A 9,874-nucleotide genomic window follows, 5' to 3' on the forward strand; every position below is an offset into this window, starting at 1 on the left:
TCAATTGGAGATCATCCATCATACCTCTCGAGTCCCCAAAAGCCAAGAAACACGCCAACCAAAACGCTTTTATTATGCCAACGGTTCCCGTTTTCATTCCTATCGTTTAGGGAGGTTTGGTGGCAGCAGCGGCCGAAAGCAAAAGGAAACCCGAGGAAAGCGGCTCCATCCACCAGGGCTGTGTCTCATCCGTGCCGACGCAGGAGGGACGGGCTTCGTTCGTTCGCTGCGGCCCAAATTCCCGGGCCGCACGAGGACCGCTCGCACCGGCCCGAGGGAGGGAGCCCCGGCAGGCAGGATGCCTCTGGTGAAATGGCCAAGTCGACCGCGCGACCCACAACCCGCCCGACTGGGGGCGAGAAGGCGCACGGAGGAGGACTCCGTCCCCTAGTCGGCAGACGGCCCTCGGACAGCGCTGTTCGCCAAAACCTCCCCAAGGCCGCTTTCTGTGACCGAGTCGTCCCGGCCCAAGAAACGAGACGCGGGGTGGATCAGGACCAGGCCACGCACCAGGCCGCCCGGCACTGCATCCTCCCTCCCCCGACCTGACCTGACCTGACCTGGACGAACGCCTCCCCATCACCCGCCCCCGCGAGGCTGATCCTTCCGGCCGGTGAGGAGGCCGCTTGTCGGGCGCCACCTGCTGCCCAGCATCCTCTTAGATAGTGTTCGAGGAGGTCGACCAGGTGGCCCGGCTGGGATGGGGGTGGGGACGTGGGGTGGGGCAGGGGGGGGGTGTCCACGTGGGCGGAGGGCGGGGGGGTAGGAGTGGAGAGGGGAAAGGTGGGCGGGGAGAATGCCGGGGGCAGGGGTCGGCGCGGGGCGGGGCGGGGCTGGGCGGGGCGGGAGTTGGGGATGGGGGAGGGGCGGGAGGCCGTCTGGACATGGAGGGTCGGAAGAGCGGTGGTGACAACTCGCTCTGCACTGGTGTTTTACAGCCTACCAGGAACATGTCTTACAAAGGCCTGTGAAACGCAGTTTCTTCCCAGGCCTGATCTCGCTGAAGTAGAACTTCTGCTCTGCCGTGTCCTACATGGGCCTAGAGCTGCCAGGCCCAAAGTCCTTCCTTGTGTTCTCAAGGGCAGACAGGCCAAACAGCGTGGGTATTCCAGCTCTTTGGGCACCTAAGAAACAACTCGCTCTGCACTGGTGTTTTACAGCCTACTGGGAACATGTCTTACAAAGGCCTGTGAAACGCAGTTTCTTCCCAGGCCTGATCTCGCTGAAGGAGAACTTCTGCTCTGCGGTCTCCTACATGGCCCTGGAGCTGCAAGGCCCAAAGTCCTACATTGCGTTCTCAATGGCAGACAGGCCACACAGCGTGGGGCTTCCAGCTCTTTGGGCAGCTAAGAAACAACTCGCTCTGCACTGCTGTTTTACAGCCTACCGGGAACATGTCTTACAAAGGCCTGTGAAACGCAGTTTCTTCCCAGGCCTGATCTCGCTGAAGTAGAACTTCTGCTCTGCTGTGTCATATATGGCCCTAGAGCTGCTAGGAACAAAGTCCTGCCTTGTCTTCTCAAGGGCAGACAAGTTCCTCAGTCTCCAGCTACCAGCTCTTTGGGCAGCTAAGAAACAACTTGCTCTGCACTGCTGTTTTACAGCCTACCGGGAACATGTCTTACAAAAACCTGTGAAACGCAGTTTCTTCCCAGGCCTGATCTCGCTGAAGTAGAACTTTTGCTCTGCCGTGTCCTACATGGGCCTAGAGCTGCAAGGCCCAAAGTCCTGCCTTGTGTTCTCAACGGCACACAGGACACAGTGTGGGGCTTCCAGCTCTTTGGGCACCTAAGAAACAACTTGCTCTGCACTGGTGTTTTACAGCCTACTGGGAACATGTCTTGCAAAGGCCTGTGAAACGCAGTTTCTTCCCATGCCGGATCTCGCTGAAGTTGAACTTCTGCTCTGCCGTGTGCTACATGGGCCTAGAGCTGGCTGGCCCAAAGTCCTAAATTGTGTTCTCAATGGCAGACAGGCCACACAGTGTGGGGCTTCCCGCTCTTTGGGCAGCTAAGAAACAACTCGCTCTGCACTGCTGTTTTACAGCCTACCGGGAAAATGTCTTACAAAGTCCTGTGAAACGCAGTTTCTTCCCAGGCCTGATCTCGCTGAAGTAGAACTTCTGCTCTGCCGTGTCCTATATGGCTCTAGAGCTGCAAGGCACAAGGTCCTGCCTTGTCTTCTCAAGGGCAGACAAGTTCCTCAGCCTCCTGCTCCCAGCCCTTGGGCAGCTAAGAAACAACTCGCTCTGCACTGCTGTTTTACAGCCTACCGGGAACATGTCTTACAAAGGCCTGTGAAACGCAGTTTCTTCCCAGGCCTGATCTCGCTGAAGTAGAACTTTTGCTCTGCCGTGTCCTACATGGGCCTAGAGCTGCAAGGCCCAAAGTCCTGCCTTGTGTTCTCAACGGCACACAGGACACAGTGTGGGGCTTCCAGCTCTTTGGGCACCTAAGAAACAACTTGCTCTGCACTGGTGTTTTACAGCCTACTGGGAACATGTCTTGCAAAGGCCTGTGAAACGCAGTTTCTTCCCATGCCGGATCTCGCTGAAGTTGAACTTCTGCTCTGCCGTGTGCTACATGGGCCTAGAGCTGGCTGGCCCAAAGTCCTAAATTGTGTTCTCAATGGCAGACAGGCCACACAGTGTGGGGCTTCCCGCTCTTTGGGCAGCTAAGAAACAACTCGCTCTGCACTGCTGTTTTACAGCCTACCGGGAAAATGTCTTACAAAGTCCTGTGAAACGCAGTTTCTTCCCAGGCCTGATCTCGCTGAAGTAGAACTTCTGCTCTGCCGTGTCCTATATGGCTCTAGAGCTGCAAGGCACAAGGTCCTGCCTTGTCTTCTCAAGGGCAGACAAGTTCCTCAGCCTCCTGCTCCCAGCCCTTGGGCAGCTAAGAAACAACTCGCTCTGCACTGCTGTTTTACAGCCTACCAGGAACATGTCTTACAAAGGCCTGTGAAACGCAGTTTCTTCCCAGGCCTGATCTCGCTGAAGTAGAATTCTGCTCTGCCGTGTCCTACATGGGCCTAGAGCTGCCAGGCCCAAAGTCCTGCCTTGTGTTCTCAATGGCAGACAGGCCACACAGCGTGGGTATTCCAGCTCTTTGGGCAGCTAAGAAACAACTTGCTCTGCATAGGGCTCCTTCAGCCTACCGGGAACATGTCTTACAAAGGCCTGTGAATCGCAGTTTCTTCCCAGGCCTGATCTCCCTGAAGTAGAACTTCTGCTCTGCCGTTTCCTATATGGCCCTAGAGATGCAAGGAACAAAGTCCTGCCTTTTTCTCTCAGGGGCAGACAAGTTCCTCAGTCTCCAGCTTCCAGCTCTTTGGGCAGCTAAGAAACAACTCACTCTGCACTGCTGTTTTACAGCCTACCGGGAACATGTCTTACAAAGGCCTGTGAAATGCAGTTTCTTCCCAGGCCTGATCTCGCTGAAGTAGAACTTCTGCTCTGCCGTGTCCTACATGGGCCTAGAGCTGCCAGGGCCAAAGTCCTGCCTTGTGTTCTCAAGGGCAGACAGGCCACACAGCGTGGGTATTCCAGCTCTTTGGGCAGCTACGAAACAACTCGCTCTGCACTGCTGTTTTACAGCCTACCGGGAACATGTCTTACAAAGGCCTGTGAAGCGCAGTTTCTTCCTAGGCCTGATCTCGCTGAAGTAGAACTTCTGCTCTGCCGTGTCCTACATGGGCCTAGAGCTGCCAGGCCCAAAGTCCTGCCTTGTGTTCTCAATGGCAGACAGGCCACACAGCGTGGGTATTCCAGCTCTTTGGGCAGGTAAGAAACAACTCGCTCTGCACTGGTGTTTTACAGCCTACCAGGACCATGTCTTACAAAGTCCTGTGAAACGCAGTTTCTTCCCAGGCCTGATCTCGCTGAAGTAGAATTCTGCTCTGCTGTGACCTACATGGGCCTAGAGCTGCCAGGCCCAAAGTCCTTCCTTGTGTTCTCAATGGCAGACAGGCCACACAGCGTGGGTATTCCAGCTCTTTGGGCAGCTAAGAAACAACTTGCTCTGCATAGGGCTCCTTCAGCCTACCGGGAACATGTCTTACAAAGGCCTGTGAATCGCAGTTTCTTCCCAGGCCAGATCTCCCTGAAGTAGAACTTCTGCTCTGCCATTTCCTATATGGCCCTAGAGATGCAAGGAACAAAGTCCTGCCTTTTTCTCTCAGGGGCAGACAAGTTCCTCAGTCTCCAGCTTCCAGCTCTTTGGGCAGCTAAGAAACAACTCGCTCTGCACTGCTGTTTTACAGCCTACCGGGAACATGTCTTACAAAGGCCTGTGAAACGCAGTTTCTTCCCAGGCCTGATCTCGCTGAAGTAGAACTTCTGCTCTGCCGTGTCCTACATGGGCCTAGAGCAGCCAGGGCCAAAGTCCTGCCTTGTGTTCTCAAGGGCAGACAGGCCACACAGCGTGGGTATTCCAGCTCTTTGGGCAGCTACGAAACAACTCGCTCTGCACTGCTGTTTTACAGCCTACCGGGAACATGTCTTACAAAGGCCTGTGAAGCACAGTTTCTTCCTAGGCCTGATCTCGCTGAAGTAGAACTTCTGCTCTGCCGTGTCCTACATGGGTCGAGAGCTGCCAGGCAGAAGGTCCTGCCTTGTTTCCACCAGGGGAGAGAACTCCCACAGTGTCCAGCTACCAGCTCTTTGGGATGCTAAGAAACAAATAGCTCTGCAAAGGGCTCTTTCAGCCTACCGGGAACATGTCTTACAAAGGCCTGTGAAACGCACTTTCTTCCCAGGCCTTATCTCGCTGAGGTAGAACTTCTGCTCTGCCGTGTCCTACATGGGCCTAGAGCTGCAAAGCAAAAGGTCCTGATTTGTTTCCACAAGGGGAGCGAACTCCCTCAGCGTCCAGCTTCCAGCTCTTTGAGCAGCTAAGAAACAACTAGCTCAGCATAGGGCTCTTTCAGCCTACCGGGAACATGTCTTACAAAGGCCTGTGAAACGCAGTTTCTTCCCAGGCCTGATCTCCCTGAAGTAGAACTTCTGCTCTGCCGTGTCCAATATGGCTCTAGAGCTGCAAGGAACAAAGTCCTGCCTTGTCTTCTCAAGGGCAGACAAGTTCCTCAGCCTCCTGCTTCGAGCCCTTTGGGCAGCTAAGAAACAACTCGCTCTGCACTGCTGTTTTACAGCCTACCGGGAACATGTCTTACAAAGGCCTGTGAAACGCAGTTTCTTCCCAGGCCGGATCTCGCTGAAGTAGAACTTCTGCCTTGCCGTGTCCTACATGGGCCTAGAGCTGCAATGCCCAAAGTCCTACATTGTGTTCTCAATGGCAGACAGGCTACACAGCGTGGGGCTTCCAGCTCTTTGGGCAGCTAAGAAACAACTCGCTCTGCACTGCTGTTTTACAGCCTACCGGGAGCATGTCTTACAAAAGCCTGTGAAGCACAGTTTCTTCCCAGGCCTGATCTCGCTGATGTAGAACTTCTGCTCTGCCGTGTCCTACATGGGTCGAGAGCTGCAAGGCAGAAGGTCCTGCCTTGTTTCCACCAGGGGAGAGAACTCCCACAGTGTCCAGCTACCAGCTCTTTGGGCAGCTAAGAAACAAATAGCTCTGCATTGGGCTCTTTCAGCCTACCGGGAACATGTCTTACAAAGGCCTGTGATACGCAGTTTCTTCCCAGGCCTTATCTCGCTGAAGTAGAACTTCTACTCTGCCGTGTCCTACATGGGCCTAGAGCTGCCATGCCCAAGTCCTGCCTTGTGTTCTCAAGGGCAGACAGGCCACACAGCGTGGGTATTCCAGCTCTTTGGGCAGCTAAGAAAGAACTCGCTCTGCACTGGTGTTTTACAGCCTACCGGGAACATGTCTTACAAAGGCCTGTGAAGCGCAGTTTCTTCTCAGGCCTGATCTCGCTGAAGTTGAACTTCTGCTCTGCCGTGTCCTACATGGGCCTAGAGCTGCAAGGCAAAAGGTCCTGATTTGTTTCCACTAGGGGAGAGAAATCCCTCAGCATCCAGCTTCCAGCTCTTTGGGCAGCTAAGAAACAACTCGCTCTGCACTGCTGTTTTACAGCCTACCGGGAACATGTCTTACAAAGGCCTGTGAAGCGCAGTTTCTTCCAAGGCCTTATCTCGCTGAAGTTGAACTTCTGCTCTGCCGTGTCCTACATGGGCCTAGAGCTGCAAGGCAAAAGGTCCTGATTTGTTTCCACTAGGTGAGAGAACTCCCTCAGCGTCCAGCTTCCAGCTCTTTGGGCAGCTAAGAAACAACTCGCTCTGCACTGCTGTTTTACAGCCTACCGGGAACATGTCTTACAAAGGCCTGTGAAACGCAGTTTCTTCCCAGGCCTGATCTCGCTGAAGTAGAACTTCTGCTCTGCCGTGTCCTACATGGGTCGAGAGCTGCAAGGCAGAAGGTCCTGCCTTGTTTCCACCAGGGGAGAGAACTCCCACAGTGTCCAGCTACCAGCTCTTTGGGCAGCTAAGAAACAAAAAGCTCTGCCTAGGGCTCTTTCAGCCTACCGGGAACATGTCTTACAAAGGCCTGTGATACGCAGTTTCTTCCCAGGCCTTATCTCGCTGAAGTAGAACTTCTGCTCTGCCGTGTCCTACATGGGCCTAGAGCTGCCAGGCCCAAAGTCCTGCCTTGTGTTCTCAAGGGCAGACAGGCCACACAGCGTGGGTATTCCAGCTCTTTGGGCAGCTAAGAAACAACTCGCTCTGCACTGCTGTTTTACAGCCTACCGGGAACATGTCTTACAAAGGCCTGTGAAGCGCAGTCTCTTCCCAGGCCTGATCTCGCTGAAGTTGAACTTCTGCTCTGCCGTGTCCTACATGCGCCTAGATCTGCAAGGCAAAAGGTCTTGATTTGTTTCCACTAGGGGAGAGAACTCCCTCAGCGTCCAGCTTCCAGCTCTTTGGGCAGCTAAGAAACAACTCGCTCTGCACTGCTGTTTTACAGCCTACGGGGAACATGTCTTACAAGGGCCTGTGAAGCGCAGTTTCTTCCCAGGCCTGATCTCGCTGATGTAGAACTTCTGTTCTGCCGTGTCCTACATGGGTCTAGAGCTTCAAGGCAGAAGGTCCTGCCTTGTTTCCACAAGGGGAGAGAACTCCCACAGTCTCCAACTACCAGCTCTTTGGGCACCTAAGAAACAAATAGCTCAGCATAGGGCTCATTCAGCCTACCGGGAACATGTCTTACAAAGGCCTGTGATACGAAGTTTCCTCCCAGGCCTTATCTCGCTGAAGTAGAATTTCTGCTCTGCCGTGTCCTACATGGGCCTAGAGGTGCCATGCCCAAAGTCCTGCCTTGTGTTCTCAAGGGCAGACAGGCCACAGAGCGTGGGTATTCCAGCTCTTTGGCAGCTAAGAAAGCAAGAGAGAGACAATACGCTTTTCACCAACCACAGTTGACCACTGGTGGAGAGAGTGTCAGAAAACACCTATGTCAGAAAGGCCCCTTTGCTCTCAGCCATGCCCTCCATTGCTCTAGAGGTGGAAGACACAAGGCACTGGTTCTGCATCCACCCCTCAATGGGCGACAAACCACATCTGGTCCTGCTTCCAGCTCGTTCGGCAGTGGAGAAAACACTCCCTTTCCACAGTGCTCTTACAGCGTCCTGGGAACATCTCCTACAAAGGAGGCTGAACGCCGTTTCTTTTCAGCACTTCACTCGCCAGTCTGGGACATCTGCATCCTGCACATTTCCACCTTGCCAACCCGGCTCAGACGAAATGCCTACATCTTCCCCTTGAGCAATGGGGATGAGGCCCGGATGATTGCGGTTCCACATGCTGAGGAGGAGAGAGACGATAGGCTTTGAACTAACCAGGAAGTGCAATGGTTGGGAGAGTGTCAGAAAGCACCAATGGCAGAAAGAACCCTTTGCTCTCAGCCGTGCCCTCCATTGCTGTAGAGGTGGAAGGCACAAAGCACTGCCTCCACCCTTCAATGGGAGACAAGCCATAAACTGTCTTGCCTCCAGCTCTTTAGGAAGCTGAGAAAGAACTCGCTTTCCACAGTGCTGTTACAGCATACGAGGAAACTCTCCTACAAAGGCAGCTCAAACGCCATTTCTTCCCAGCGCTTAACTCGCCGCTTTAGGACATCTGCTTCTGCCGCAGTTCCACCTTGCCAACCCGCCTCAGACGAAATGCCTACATCTTCCCCTGAAGCAACTGGGCTGACTCCCCAATGATTGAGCATCCATGTGCTTAGGAGGCGATAGACTGCACGCCTTTTTCCAACCACCATTGTGCACTGCTGGAGAGAGTGTCGGAAAGCAGCTATGTCAGAAAGACCCCTTTGCTCTCAGCCGTGCCCTCCATTGCTCTAGACGTGGAATGCACAAGGCACTGGCTCCCCCCCTCAAGGGGCGACAAGCCACAGACCATCTTCCTTCCATCTCTTGAGGAAGCTGAGAAAGAACTCGCTTTCAACAGTGCTCTTTCTGTGTCCTGGCAACATCTCATACAAAGGCCGCTGATATGCCATTTCTTTTCAGCGCCGATTTGGAACTTCTGCTTCTGCCAGATTTCCCCCTTGCCAGCCCGGCTCAGACGAAATGCCTACCTCTTCCCCTTAAGCAACGGGGGCGAGGCCCAGATGACTGTGCTTCCACATGCTTAGCAGGAGCAGACAATAGGCTTTTTACAAACCGCCATTGTGCACTGGGTCAGAGAGTGTCAGAATGCACCTATGTCAGAAAGGGCCCTTTGCTCTCAGCCGTGCCCTCCATTGCTCTAGACGTGGAAGGCACAAAGCACTGCCTCCATCCTTCAATGGGAGACAAGCCATAAACTGTCTTGCCTCCAGCCCTTTACGAAGCTGACAAACAACTCGCTTGCCAAAGTCCTGTTACAGCAGACTGGGAACTTCTCATACAAAGGCAGCTTCAATGGCATTTCTTCCCAGCCCTTAACTCGCCGCTTTAGAACTTCCGCTTCTGCCGCCATTCCACCTTCCCAACCCAGCTCAGACAAAATGCCTACATCTTCCCCTTAAGCAACTGGGCTGAGTCCCACATGATTGTGCCACCATGTGTTTAGCAGGAGAGAGACAATACGCTTTTCACCAACCACAGTTGACCACTGGTGGAGAGAGTGTCAGAAAACGCCTATGTCAGAAAGGCCCATTTGCTCTCAGCCGTGGCCTCCATTGCTCTAGACGTGGAATGCACAATGCACTGGCTCCCCCCCTCAAGGGGCGACAAGCCACAGACCATCTTCCTTCCATCTCTTGAGGAAGCTGAGAAAGAACTCGCTTTCAACAGTGCTCTTACTGTGTCCTGGCAACATCTCATACAAAGGCCGCTGATATGCCATTTCTTTTCAGCGCTTAACTCGCCGATTTGGAACTTCTGCTTCTGCCAGATTTCCCCCTTGCCAGCCCGGCTCAGACGAAATGCCTACCTCTTCCCCTTAAGCAACGGGGGCGAGGCCCAGATGACTGTGCTTCCACATGCTTAGCAGGAGCAGACAATAGGCTTCTTACAAACCGCCATTGTGCACTGGGTCAGAGAGTGTCAGAATGCACCTATGTCAGAAAGGGCCCTTTGCTCTCAGCCGTGCCCTCCATTGCTCTAGACGTGGAAGGCACAAAGCACTGCCTCCATCCTTCAATGGGAGACACGCCATAAACTGTCTTGCCTCCAGCCCTTTAGGAAGCTGACAAACAACTCGCTTGCCACAGTCCTGTTACAGCAGACCGGGAACTTCTCATACAAAGGCAGCTCCAATGGCATTTCTTCCCAGCCCTTAACTCGCCGCTTTAGAACTTCCGCTTCTGCCGCCATTCCACCTTGCCAACCCAGCTCAGACAAAATGCCTACATCTTCCCCTTAAGCAACTGGGCTGAGTCCCACATGATTGTGCCACCATGTGTTTAGCAGGAGAGAGACAATACGCTTT

This window comes from Equus asinus, chromosome 3 (genome assembly GCF_041296235.1).
Source record: "Equus asinus isolate D_3611 breed Donkey chromosome 3, EquAss-T2T_v2, whole genome shotgun sequence".
Lineage (NCBI taxonomy): Eukaryota > Metazoa > Chordata > Mammalia > Perissodactyla > Equidae > Equus > Equus asinus.